Consider the following 13,213-nt stretch of genomic DNA (forward strand, 5'->3'; position numbering starts at 1 on the left):
TACGGTCTCCCGTTACCTTAGTGTAGTCAAATAGGGTAATAGTCCGGCGGATATGTTCTGTTGTCTCGCGCCCAGGAACAAATACAGGTTGATGGGGAGAGACTAATTTCTTAATCACCGATGACAACCTATTAGCAAGAATGTTTGTGTACATTTTTGTGTCACTGTTAATCAGTGTAATAGGTCCGTATGACCCCAGTTCATTAATAGGTTTACCTTTTTTTGGAAATACAACAATATTAGCTGATTTCCAGGTTTCGGGTGGGACCGCACCGGATTAGACTCTATGGAAAATCTCTAGCATCAGTACCAGCAGCTGAACACTGAATTTTTTATAAAATCCGTCTGGTATTAAATCTATACCAACAGCTTTCCCTAATGGCAAAGAATCAAAAGCCGCTCTGTTGCGGAAATTCTGTGTAGGCAGAGAACTGGCCGCTGGAAAACAGTACCTTAGTGATTTGTGGTGTACCAGAAACTCACCACAGTAACCAGAACCCCTAACATCAGTGTCTAATCAGCTCTCCGTCCTACAGCGAAGCTACAAATGATTAGACAACCAAGAACATGTGACTTAGGGTACTCTCAGGGATGGTTGGAATCAAGAACACTATTTTGTTTTATTCTCATACCAGTCCACAACGTGAGTAATTAGAGACACAGAAAAGTTTAAAAGCGCCTTGTGAACCCCCTTTCCCTGCTAGGAACTAAGGGCCCGATGCAGGAGCCCTAATACCGGTCGGAAACGGCCGATTTCAGCCGTTTCCGACCGGTATTAGGGTTTTCTAATGTAGGAGCATGCTTTACAGAATCGGTATTTTACCGAATCTATATTTACTGATTCGGTAAAATTACCGAATCAGTAAATACAGACTCAGTAAAAATACCGTTTCTGTAAAAGCAAATGTAGGTAGCACATCTTTGAGTGCCGCAGGCCTTTCAGATTCGGTATTTTACCACCCAATCCAATTGGGTGGTAAAATACCGAATCCAGGTGTGCATGCACATCTGTGCATGCACACCTATGCAATGTGACACACAGACATGCTCTTAGGGCATGTATGTGTGCCACTTTGCACACAAGCCTATACTTGGGGTGCTAGAGGGTGTCAAAGTGACACCCCCGGCACCCTTGCAGGATTCGGTATTTACCGATTCTGTAAACACAGAATCGGTATTTCCCATTGATTCCTATGGGCTTCAAAGCCCATAGGAATCAATGGTAAAAACCGATTCTGTATTTACAGAATCAATAAATACCGAATTTTACAGATTCGATAATTCAGATTTTGAAATTACCTACATCTGCCCGCTTTCCATTTACAGACTCTTAAATACCGAATCGGTAAAATTCGGTATTTAAGAGTCTGTAAATGGGAATTACCTACATCTAGCCCTAGGTTTTATAATATTAGAAGGTCTCAGGCTTAATGGGAACCCCATACCTCCAAGATCAGCAGTGGTAAATCACATCACTGGATCAGTACAGCTCTCTGTTCACTGGAAAAGATTTTTCTTCAAGTGCCAAAATCATGCATGCAGTGCAATATTAAAGGCACTAGAATTTCAGTTAGCTGCAGCTGTGTTCATGTAGTGTCTACAGCACATTGTTATTTTGACCTTGAAGGCTTCTGCACGCAGTGTATAGACTAAGGTCACATTGTAATTCTAGGGATGTTAAAAACAAGCCGTTCTCATGTGAGGAAACCAAGCAGTCTAACTTACAACAACAGTTACATGTAGTGTTATGTGCAAAATCAGCAATGTGGCAAAATGGCGTTTAAACTTCCAATAAGCTTATGCTAACATAGCAATGTGTGCAAGCAGGGCCTTGTCTTCACTACACCCTCCCCTGGAACACGTACAATGCTAAAAATGCATGTTGTGTGTTTCAAAGCACAAAATGCAGGGGGGGTACCATAGGTACCGTCCATGTGCACCCCCACCCCCACCTTCACCCTGGGGGCCCGCAATGGGCCCCCAAAGCAAAGACTGTATGCCTTTCCACTGTGGCAATGCCGCCGTGGTAAGGCATAGGACCGCCGGCATCGTAATATGGTTGGCGGTGTCTCGCAGACACCGCCACCATATGTAAGCACTTTTTTCCGCCAGTCGCGAAGGCGACCGGGGGAAAAGTGGCGGACGGTCTGGCCGTCCGCTGCGGACTCCCCCGCCATCCTAATGTGCGGGGGGTCATTTCTGTGAGGATGGCGGACGGATTGTCCCCGCTGGGCTGGCGGTGGCTACCGCCAGCCCGGCGGGGGCAATCCGTCCGCCATCCTAATCGGCCCCATAGTTTGGAATGAAGTCACAAGGCCAGAGCTTATTACTTTGAAAAAATGTGCCAAGCCATGTGTTGACGAGGCATTGAATATTGTGTGAATCAAAGCGCCGAAATGCAGTGAGAGATCAGTATTAAAAAGCGCATGCACCTCGGTGCGGGTGTTTGCCAAGTGAAGGACAAATGTCTCATGGGAAAAAGTAATGGAAACTTCTTACTGGGACAATAGAGCCCTTATTCGACGCATCTTGTTGAACTCTGCTTTCAAGGTCGAAATGGAAGACCAGGGGGACACATTGATCTTATATTGGGAGACGGTCACAATATATGGAGTCCCTGCCAGCATACCACAGCATTCTTCATTATTTAAAAGTAAATAGCTACCCTTAGCTAGCAGCGTGAAAGTTGGTGTTATTTGTGGCACTGGATTTCCTTTTGAAATTCAGGCTAAATTCAAAGCTTGCGTGTTACATGAGCCGTGCAATTGTATGATCTGGCAAACTAGGGAGTGATCAGGTGTGGAAGTGCACTCCTCGCCCTTTAAATAAACTTCTGTACCCTCTCTCAGGCACCTATATATGAATGGCAGAGACCAGACCTCATGGAGATAGGCATTTCCCAATGGTTCATATCTGCCTCTGGCATAGTGTTTCGTACAAGAATTGAATTTAAACAAGGGGAAAGGCAGTGTTATTAACCCATGAATGAGCCATACAGCAGAATTAGATTCGCCAACAGAAAATGGTAACAGTTCCAACTTTTCAATATACAAAAGTGAATATGCAGCATCCTTCACAGATATAAACTGTTGTTTCTCAGTCAAATTAAACTGTATAAATTGAGAAGAGGTATTCATGTAGTCCCAAGGAACTTTCCCAGATTTTAAGGTTTGTAAAGTCCAAGCCAAACTGCATAATGGAACAAAATTGATTTTGACCATGGTAAAAAACAGATACTTCATCCTGCACAATATTAAAAAAAGATGAAACAATATTATCTAAAGTGTAAATCCTGGAAGAAAGAGTATTAATGCTATTATCAACGACTGCAAGCACTTTTTCTAAATTAACTTGATCAATTGCTCTAAATCTAATCGCAGCTTCAATATCAGACAATTTCCATACTTCGTTGTAAATAGTATATATCCATCATTTTGACCTGCCTCCAACAGGGCCTTTAACAAAGTCATTCAAATCAACATCGTCAGACAATTTGGACTACTAATGAAGCTTATCTGATGCTAAGGTGGAATGCCTAAGCCAGTTCTGACATAATTTGCCTACTGAATAAGTAGTAACAGAATGGGCATTTTCAAAACAGGGATCCACCTTAACCTGTGTATAGCCAGGGGCTAGACCCAGAAAACGATTTTGGCATGAATCTGAACTTTTTTGCCATAATAATCAACCTTTAGGTTCCAAGCTAGAAATATTAAAGGAGGAATTTGTAATTAGGGCCCGCAATTCATCTAGGGACTCATCGGTATGGTTTTACCATGTAGGGTATTCCCCCAAATCAGGAATGGAAGGAACATTTAATTTTTTAGAAGTCGCCAATCCAAAGCAAGCAGTTTGAGAAATAGTAGAATTCAAAAACAACATATGGTTCGGGATGAGACATGCACGATGCGAAGCTTCAATAGTATCTTTCCACAGCTCATAGCGCCCTATAGTTAATTATTTGATAAAGGACTTTGAATAAAGTAATTTAGTGTGAGTGAGTCTAACTTTGGAAAAGGACTTAGCAGCCATCCTAGAATAAAAGTTGTCAGGATTGGATTGATTAAAATCAGTAAAATAAGAAAACTTTTTCAAAAGAGTTTTTGAGCTGCCTTCAATGGGAGCTGGACAATGTTCCCACTGTGTATAATTAACCACATTTCTAAACGTGTTTGCTTTATGCAGAACATATTTGCCATAATGTTGGTAGCAGAATATGTCTGCATAATTAGCTGAGTCTAAGTACAAATCTTCAGCATCAAAAGAATCATAATATTTCAAAGCAGAAAAAAGAGCCTCTACGGCTTGAACATCCCAATCGTCAGAGCGTATGTTTTGTTTCACAACATCCCTCATTGAAACACGAAGTACATTAGGGACATATATAACCTCTGTAGGGCCATGTTTCTGAAATTTAACAGCATCCCATACAATACCATCTAATACAGGCCAACCTATGATATTGACAAAAGTCTGGTCCCTCTTCATGATGTGGGACGAGGAGTGGGGTGCCAAAGTTACATCGATCAACCTAATTGTAGATCATTCTTTAACATAATGTCCATTTACTAGATGGAAAATTACAACTACAAATCCAATTGACAGGAATAAAAAAAATTTAATTAGTACCAGCCAAATGTAAGTCCAAGGGAGTATCATTAAAAGTCTTTTACACCAAACAGCAAAGATAGAAATTTTCGATGGGGAACTCAAAGCTGTAGAGTTAGTGTCAAATGAAAAACGTGACTGGTCAAATGCACTTGTCTGCACACCAGACAATGACACATCTTTGGGATAAGTATACTCAGTGTCTTCAGGGGGCTCACCAGCCAGTGGGTTCAATAATGGATAAGTAACAGGATGCATCTCAATGGCAACGTCAGGCCTGTTGGTATTCGCCTGAGCTAAAACAGAATTTCTCAGCATTGCTAGACAAGAGACCGCTGGAGTCATACTTTGTAGTTTGTACCTGTTATCCTTGCGACCAGGAAGTGGAGGTAAAATGACTGTTCTTGTACCCTGCACTCCAAGCACAGGATCTGGTGCATGATACGAGGGACAAACTCCTTCTTGTTCTCCACCTTCTCATGGACCAGGTCACAGACTCGGGGTAGCCAGCCAACTACTGGTAACTGAAGGGCAGCATCAGTTGTGGAGGGCAAATGTTTCTTTGCAAGACTGTCTCGAGTCTCTTGTATGTTCTGTAATACAGCAAAATGATCATCTACTTTAAAGGGTGTGGTCAACGCCGCCATGTCTAGATCCTCAAAGCCCGGAACAAAATTTTCCTGCCAAAGAGCATTTCGTATGGGGTCTTCCACCCAGAGACCTTCTAGGGAGATTATTAAGTGCACATTGAACGCTATACAGATGGGCCGGCTAGTTCCTGCCAGTACCTAAAACCCTAGCTGACAAGGATTGCTTTAAGTCATGGTTCATCCGTTCCACAATACTATTGCCCTCAGGCTGGTATGGAGACGACAATTTGACCTGCACCCCCAAAGACTCATGGCATCCTTGTATGCCTTAGAGGCAAACGCTGGACCCTAATCAGAATGAAGGGTGCCACATGCAAACATTCCCACAAAGACACCCAAATCCCTTACATGAGTTCGAGCATCAGCACTACGTTGTGGCCAGAGCCAAATAAAGGGTGTGCACGAATCCACTGCAACTAAGATGTACTTATACGCAGTATCTGAGGAGAAAGGACTGCAGTGACCTAAATAAACGCACCCAAGTGGTTTATTGGATATGTACAACTGTGTTTGTGGTTGCCGCACAGCAGTTGAAGGTTTGATCTGCTGGCAAATGTCACAATGAAGGACATAATCAAGCGTCTGTTTGTACAATCAGCGCCACCAGTAACGCTTTTGTAGAATAAAGACAGTCGCTAAAATGCTGGCATGTGCCGAGGCCATGCCCTTGTGAGCGGCTGTTATCAAGGTTTGCCTGCGGTCCGCGTTGGGAATCAATTTGTCACCAACGTTGTTAATTCTCACATCCGGAACTTTATCAGGACTTAAATGATATGAGTATTTAGAAGGGAAACCTCTGTGGTAATTACCTACCTTCTCTGTTGCAGCTATGGCTGCCAAGATGTCATCATCAATCTTACTTTAGGAACATGTAACTGCTGCTACCACATATGTTGCTACTGCTGTCTTTGCTGCTTCATCAGGACAGTTAACAACAGCGTGTACTCCTACGCAATGGTGACCAAGAGTATGAATTGCAAACGAGTGACAGACGTTCTTTTACTTCTGCAGCTCGAACCCATAGAATTTTGCGTTTGCTTGCGCTACCTTTGGAATCTTGATATTCATTTTGAGTCAAAAGAATACATTTTCATTGTAAGACTGAACACAGTAGTAAGAGTAACTTACAATAAGAGTAGTCACACAAGGATCAGCCTACTCCAGTGCAAACACCAGAGCACGGAGCTTTGCCAATTTGGTGGTACAGTCCCTTAATGTCTGAGTATGCATGACATCGGACTTAAACTCTCCATCCACCCACCACTATTGCGCAGGCTGCTGAATAAGCTTGCTTTGACCCTGTCACCGGTTGCGCCAAGCCGTCAGTGTAAATGATACAATGGAAATCCTCTAGCGGGCACAAGTGCAAAGGAGCAGGATGAACAAATTCATACTGTAAATACTCCTGAGTTTCCAATGGGGAATCATAGGTAAACGTGACATCCGAAGACGTCAAGGATGTGGCCCATTGTATACAATGTGGATGCAAAGATTTTGAATTAGGTACACAGGCTTTCGTCACTGCATCAAGGGCAGGATACTGTGTAACAACCAACATGAGTTTCCCCAGCTACAGCTCTCTCTCTTTCAGAATCGCCAACTGCACTGCAGTCAAAACTTTCTCGACAGTAGAAAACTGCATTTCAGCCGATGTGTACAAGTGTTACTTGTAAGCAATATGGACTGGTCACCCTCATTAAACATCAAGTATGTGAAACTCACTGCACCTGGCACAATTCTTTTTTGTATTTATTAACATTTTATTGCATCAATAAACAACAACATGGCACATCATCACACACAATCGGCCCACTGGCCTGCAAAACACTTTTTTGAGAAACGTACACAGCCAATATGCCAACAACCCATGTCGGGGAGGCGGCGGAAACCATTCAAATCCAGTGTTCTCACCATCGAACACTCAGATAGGTGTCTCTGGTGGCCTAGCATGCATGTGTGACCTTTACGTTCTGTACATCAGTGGCTTAGGAACCCCCAGACCCTGTCTCCACCTCCCTGGTGACTACCTCTTCCTCTCCTTCCATCTCCTCAGCATTGTTAAGTTTATATGCAGGATAGAGCCCCCAGAAATTCTTTGGCCGACTCCTGGGCGGAAGCAGCTCACTGTAATTCTCATACTGCGTACAACAATACATCATATTGCGTGACCATTGCCGTAACGTCGGGGCTGGTCTCTTCATCCAGCACATCGCAATCCTATGCTTGGCATTTAGAAGCCCCATATTCACCATTCTGTGGATAGCCTTGGGTAATTTCTTGGTGTTCCCCAGTAGCACCATCGTTGGGTCAGGCGCTAGTTCTGCCTCTGTCACCATCCCCAGCTCCCTAAATACATCCGCCCAAAACTATTGTATTCCCGGGCACTGGCAAGCTAATTGCAGAAAATCAGCAGTCAGCACTTGGCATCTCTCACAAGTCGCCACTTCCCAAAGGTCGTACCTGCACAGTCTCTCCAGGGTGTAATAGGACCTGTTAATGAATTTGATGTGTATAAGCCTATGCCTGCCGTGGAGCGAGATCTTCCTAGTGTTCACACAGCAGTAGGTCCATGTAGTATCATCTATCTGTACCTGCAGGTCCTGCTGCCATGCTAGTTGGGACGCAGTGTATTTGTTTCCATGTGTGCCATGACAAGTTTGCGTAGGGCACATGTCATCTTATGGGGGGACTTAGTCTTGATCACATGGGACTGCTCCCGTACCTCCGGAGATTCTTCAAGCCATCTCCCAACATATCCCATAGGGCCCCTCGCACCCTGTGGAACTGAAATCTACTTGAGAGTGTGGCTGTACCGGCCGCCCCCTCAGCCTGCTCCTCCTAGGATTTTACCACGCCATCGATAAAGTGGTCTCCGGCTACTTCTACTGACATTGCGCAAAACATCTCCACCACACCCTTATCTCTACATGGCTCCAGCCACTGCATCCATTCAATCGGCATGATAGGAGAATACAATAACGCTCCGGCCTGCTGCTGCAATAGACTATGCAGGCATGTCGAGTGGAGTTGATGGAGTCCAAAATGCCAGGTCTAAGGTCAGAAGAGTCAAATATTGTGGCAGGGAGCGGGATCAGTTCTGCAAACAGCCTTTCCATATGCAGATACGGAATATTCGACTCACCGTGTATCCAGACATGAAGCTGAGCTCCCTGCCATACTCTGTAATATAATTCAAAGTCTGGCACCCCCAGACCGCCCATATGGTGTGGGAGCACGAAGACATCCCACTGTACCCTCGCCTGCTTACCAGCCCAAGCCAGCTTTATCATGGACTGCTTAAGTCTGGGGAAGAAGGAGCAGGGCAAAACAATGGGTATGTTTGTAAACAAAAACAGTAAAGACTGGACATGGGGGACCCCCTCTGCAGTGAATCTGGGTCAGGGAAAAGAGGGGTATGAAAAAAACACAATACTATATATTTCCCTCATTGACCTTCATGCTTTTATATACCGACTTAGTTCATATACATTTCATTAGACTTTTAAACATTAAGAAGGCAACAGTGACAACTCAACTCTTCTTGGAGGTAACTTGTCATTTAACCTATTGCATATATCGCAATTATGAATATGGGTATTTAGTGTCTATTAGATCGACTTATATAACAGATGGTTTTCTTTTACCCATTGTTAATGGTGCCATATATCAGAAAATAAATTATGTGTGGCATTTTATGTTGAATCATATAATTTAATATGATTGTTTATTCAAATAAAATAAAGGCGATCCGTTTCAGTCCTCTGTTTCTCTTTATGAAGTAAGTGGGCTTTATTATCATCCTTTTTCACTGTGAGCGACCAATGTAGAATACCTACATACCCAAGATGGCAATCGGTGTTAGTCCTATTTTTATATAAACTAAACATACTGGGTCCTATGTCTTGCTCTAACTATCGCGAGACACATCGGTAATGAGCGGAAACGCGGGAACTTGGAGTAGTTAAATCCCTAGCATGTACACGCCAAAGGTGTATGATCTTTGGCTGTGACATGAGATGGTATGACGGAGGTGCATGATGAAAAATGAAAAAGTAAGCGGAAATTGGGTGGTATAAACAGCACTTTCTTACTCGAGGCAGTAGATTATAATGGTGTGTAAGAGGCTATCTGTGAAGCTGTGCATTAAACTTTATGCCAAGCACTGCTGTATGCTGTATGCTAAATATGCCCACATTAATCCAAAAGGGACAGTGTGTGTGTGTAAGTGTGTGAAAATGTGCTAGAAGAGATCAGGATTTTTCCTAACTCTTGGTCGCGCATTCTCCACTTTGTTTAAATATACTCCGTGAGACTCGAGTAATATTGCGTCCATAAACTCGCACCAGGCAAAACACAGTTAACGGTGTGGGTAACATACTGTCTGAGGTGGGGAGTAGTACCATCAGTACGTTGTCGATGCAGGTACAGCGGGGAGTAAACCTGTCATGCTGGTTACATTTGTGGAAGCTCATTCTGTGATAGATTGAGTAATAGAGTTGCCTGAATATAGCCTCAGGAGGGGGGTCCACGTGGCCCCTTCCAATTTTTTAAAATAAAAAAATAGGGGTCAGGCCCTGGGGGATTGGGTCCCCAGGGCCAATAAAATAGAAAAGGAAAGGGGGGCCACTCAGCCCCCCTTCTTCTTCTGTTTTTAAAAAAAAGACCAGCATCATGCTGGAGGCCCCAACCCCTCCCTGCAGCACTCTGCAAATGAGGTTGTAAGATGGGAAACTAATACCCCTTGATTTCTAGGGGTCCTTGGGGGCAAACTAGCCCACCAGGAATCTCCAGTATGAGTCCGGGAGCTCTGTTGTTCAAGAGAGGTGTTCAGAGGCCATGCCCCTTTTAACAACTCACTGCAATGCAGCTCTGTGGTGCTTAATGGAGGCACCTGTTGGGCTAGTTGCACTCCAGGGACCCTCAGGAATCAAGGGGACTAAATCCCCAAACTTAAAACACGCCACAGGTGCGTTTACACGGTGGTAAAGGGAGAGGGCGGGGCCAGAAGGTGACATATGTGCAAACTTGCCCTGTGGCGTGTTTTAAGTTGGGGAATTATTTCCTACTCAATCCTGAGAGCCCCTGAGGGCCATCTAGCGCCTCAGAGCAGTGTTACAGAGTGTTGTAAAAGGGGCGTGGCCTCTGAACACCTCTCTGCATTACTGCTGCCTGTTGCATACTGGAGGTATCTGGTGGGTTAGTTGGCCCACAGGGACCCTTAGGATTGAAGAGAAATTAATTCCCCAACATAAATTGCGCCACAGGGCATGTTTGCACACATGTCACCTCAGGCCCCGCCCCCTTCCTTCACCACTGTGCAAACGTGCACCCTTGCGAGTTGTAAGTTTGGGAATTAATACCCCTTCAATGCTGAGGGTCCCTGGGGGCCAACTAGCCCACCAGGATGCTCGTTTCCTGGTCCAGGGAAGACATGGCTTGGCAGTTCGGGCTGGACAGGGTCAGACTGATTTGCATATGGCCATGTCTGAACTGGGGTGGTGGAGTGAGCTAAAGAGTGATGATGGATTAAACCCAGATCAGTTGACTGGTGGTGAGTGTTTGATTTGCTCAAGCTGGACTGTTCCCATGAGGCACAGGGTCAGACTGATTTGCATATGGCCATGTCTGAACTGGGGAGGTGGTGTGAGCTAAAGAGTGATGATGGATTAAACCCAGATCAGTTGACTGGTGGTGAGTGTTTGATTTGCTCAAGCTCTCCGTCCATCATACCCTTTGGTATGTCTTTGCTCGCCCTAAGTTGGCAGGGTATACCCAGATGTGGGTCCCTTGCTCACTATGCAACTGGATTCAAGATAGCCTGGCTGATGAGGATTATGAACCCAAAACCGGTCCCAGGATGCTTGTTTCCGGTCCAGGGAAGACATAACTTGGCAGTTTGGGCTGCACTGTTCCCATGAGGCACAGGGTCAGACTGATTTGCATTTGGCCATGTCTGAACTGGGGTGGTGGTGTGAGCTTAAGAATGATGATAGATTAAACCCAGATCAGTTGACTGGGGGTGAGTGTTTGATTTGCTCAAGCTCTCCGTCCATCATCATCCCCTTTGGTATCGCTGTGTTCCAATAAGGGGCATCCAAAATAGATCTGTTGGAACTTGCACTTTTTGGTTGGCTGAGGTGATGCCCCAGCCAGGCAGAACCTACCACTCCGTCGGGGTAATTGATGAGACACACTGTATAACCTGCACTCACCCTTGGGAAGACTGGCACTGATTAGTCAGGCTTATCACAGAGGCAATGAGTAAAGCACTGGCACAGCACTCACTTATGACAAATATACTTAGTGTCACAAAAGAGACTTCACATGTGATGTATGTAAAGAACGCTTGTATTCAACACACACAATAATCAACACCACATGAACATCATGTATTTCGGGGCATAAATCACACTTGGAAATATTACTAGCAGTACTAGGCCCAATCATGCGAAATGGCATCAATGATATGCACACTTGGGACAGATCCTATTCTAACTCCCCCTAGCACCCATGAGGTGTAACACATTGTCAACCCCAGGCCCATCCCATCAATTCTTATAATTCAATACCACACAATTATAGGGTGCACCTCGGGTCATAACAATATCATAAATATGTACATACAAGGAATTATAACAATTTTGGCAGCATCGCAGGATGAGGCCAGGTGGATAAAACAATGCCAACTGTAGTATTCTTCTGGCCAGAAATCAAAGTCTAAGGCAACACTGCCAGCCAATGTCGTGAATCACAGCCGGTTCGCAGACCGTCACTACCACACACCCACCCTGCACAAAACTGGTGCAATGGATATCAGGCAGGTCCTTATGGAATGCACTAGCACACATGGGCAATCAGCACCATAATGCGGTGCAACTGATACCCATTAAGGGGCATATTATCAAGGGGGTTTATCCCTGCTTTTTTGGCTTTAAAAGCCAAGAAAGCGGAGATAAAATTATCTCCCTATTACCTAGCTGTCGCTAACACCAGTTAGCGACAGCTAGTAGGAGATAGCGACCATCTTGTGCCCCGCTTTGCATGTCAGTGATATTTATCACTAATGACATGCAAAGTGGGCGTGCCAAGATGTTAGCGACTGGCAACAGTCGCTAACATCGCTATCTCCTATTACCAACTTTTGGATATATTCGCGCTAAACGTGAATATCTCCAAAAGCTAACACCTGCCCCTGAGCAGTTCTTAGCCATGTTATCCAATGGTAAGTGGATAACATGGCTAAGAGCATTAGCTCGGTAATGCATGAATATCGCTGACCTTTCAGCAATATTCATACATTTCGGCTGATTTTTATCGCTTAGGAGATATACCTTGATAATAGCAAGGTTCCTAAGCGATAAAAATCGCTGCAGCTCGGCGATAAAAATATCGCCGCTAAACCAACATAGCGATAATTATCGCTAGTTGTTGGTAATATGCCCCTTAGTCAATAGTTAGCACACTGCAGACCTTGTGGCCCAAGCCTCCCTCCACCTTCCAGCGCACCCCGAGTGTCTCACGCCCACAGATGGAAGATAACCAGCCCTCCCCCGGATTCTAGGACACCCACGGCTGATATCACACTTAGTTAGGGTTCAGCGTAGCAGGTGACGGTAGGTATTAGGAATAACTATGAGGCAGTCATCAAATGGGGGCTTGCAAGCCACTCGGGAAGTTCACCCAGAGGTTGAGGAGCAAAGTGGGCTGAGAGAAATAGTCGATCACTCAAAAGGGTTCTGCAAAGGCCTTCCGACACCAGCCCAGTTCTGCGAAGCACAGGGTTGTCACGCAGTCTCTTTACCTGCTTCTGATCGCTCTTAGAAGCGTTCCTTCAACCCAGTCAGTCACTTTCACTACACAAGCCCGAGCTTGGCAATACTACCTGGTACCACATTGTTGTTGGGAGCTGGGTGAGGAGAGGTCAGTTGGTCAGCCTAGTTGAGGGCCAAAAAGAG

This window comes from Lissotriton vulgaris, chromosome 1_1 (assembly GCF_964263255.1).
Source record: "Lissotriton vulgaris chromosome 1_1, aLisVul1.2, whole genome shotgun sequence".
Taxonomy (NCBI): Eukaryota; Metazoa; Chordata; class Amphibia; order Caudata; family Salamandridae; genus Lissotriton; species Lissotriton vulgaris.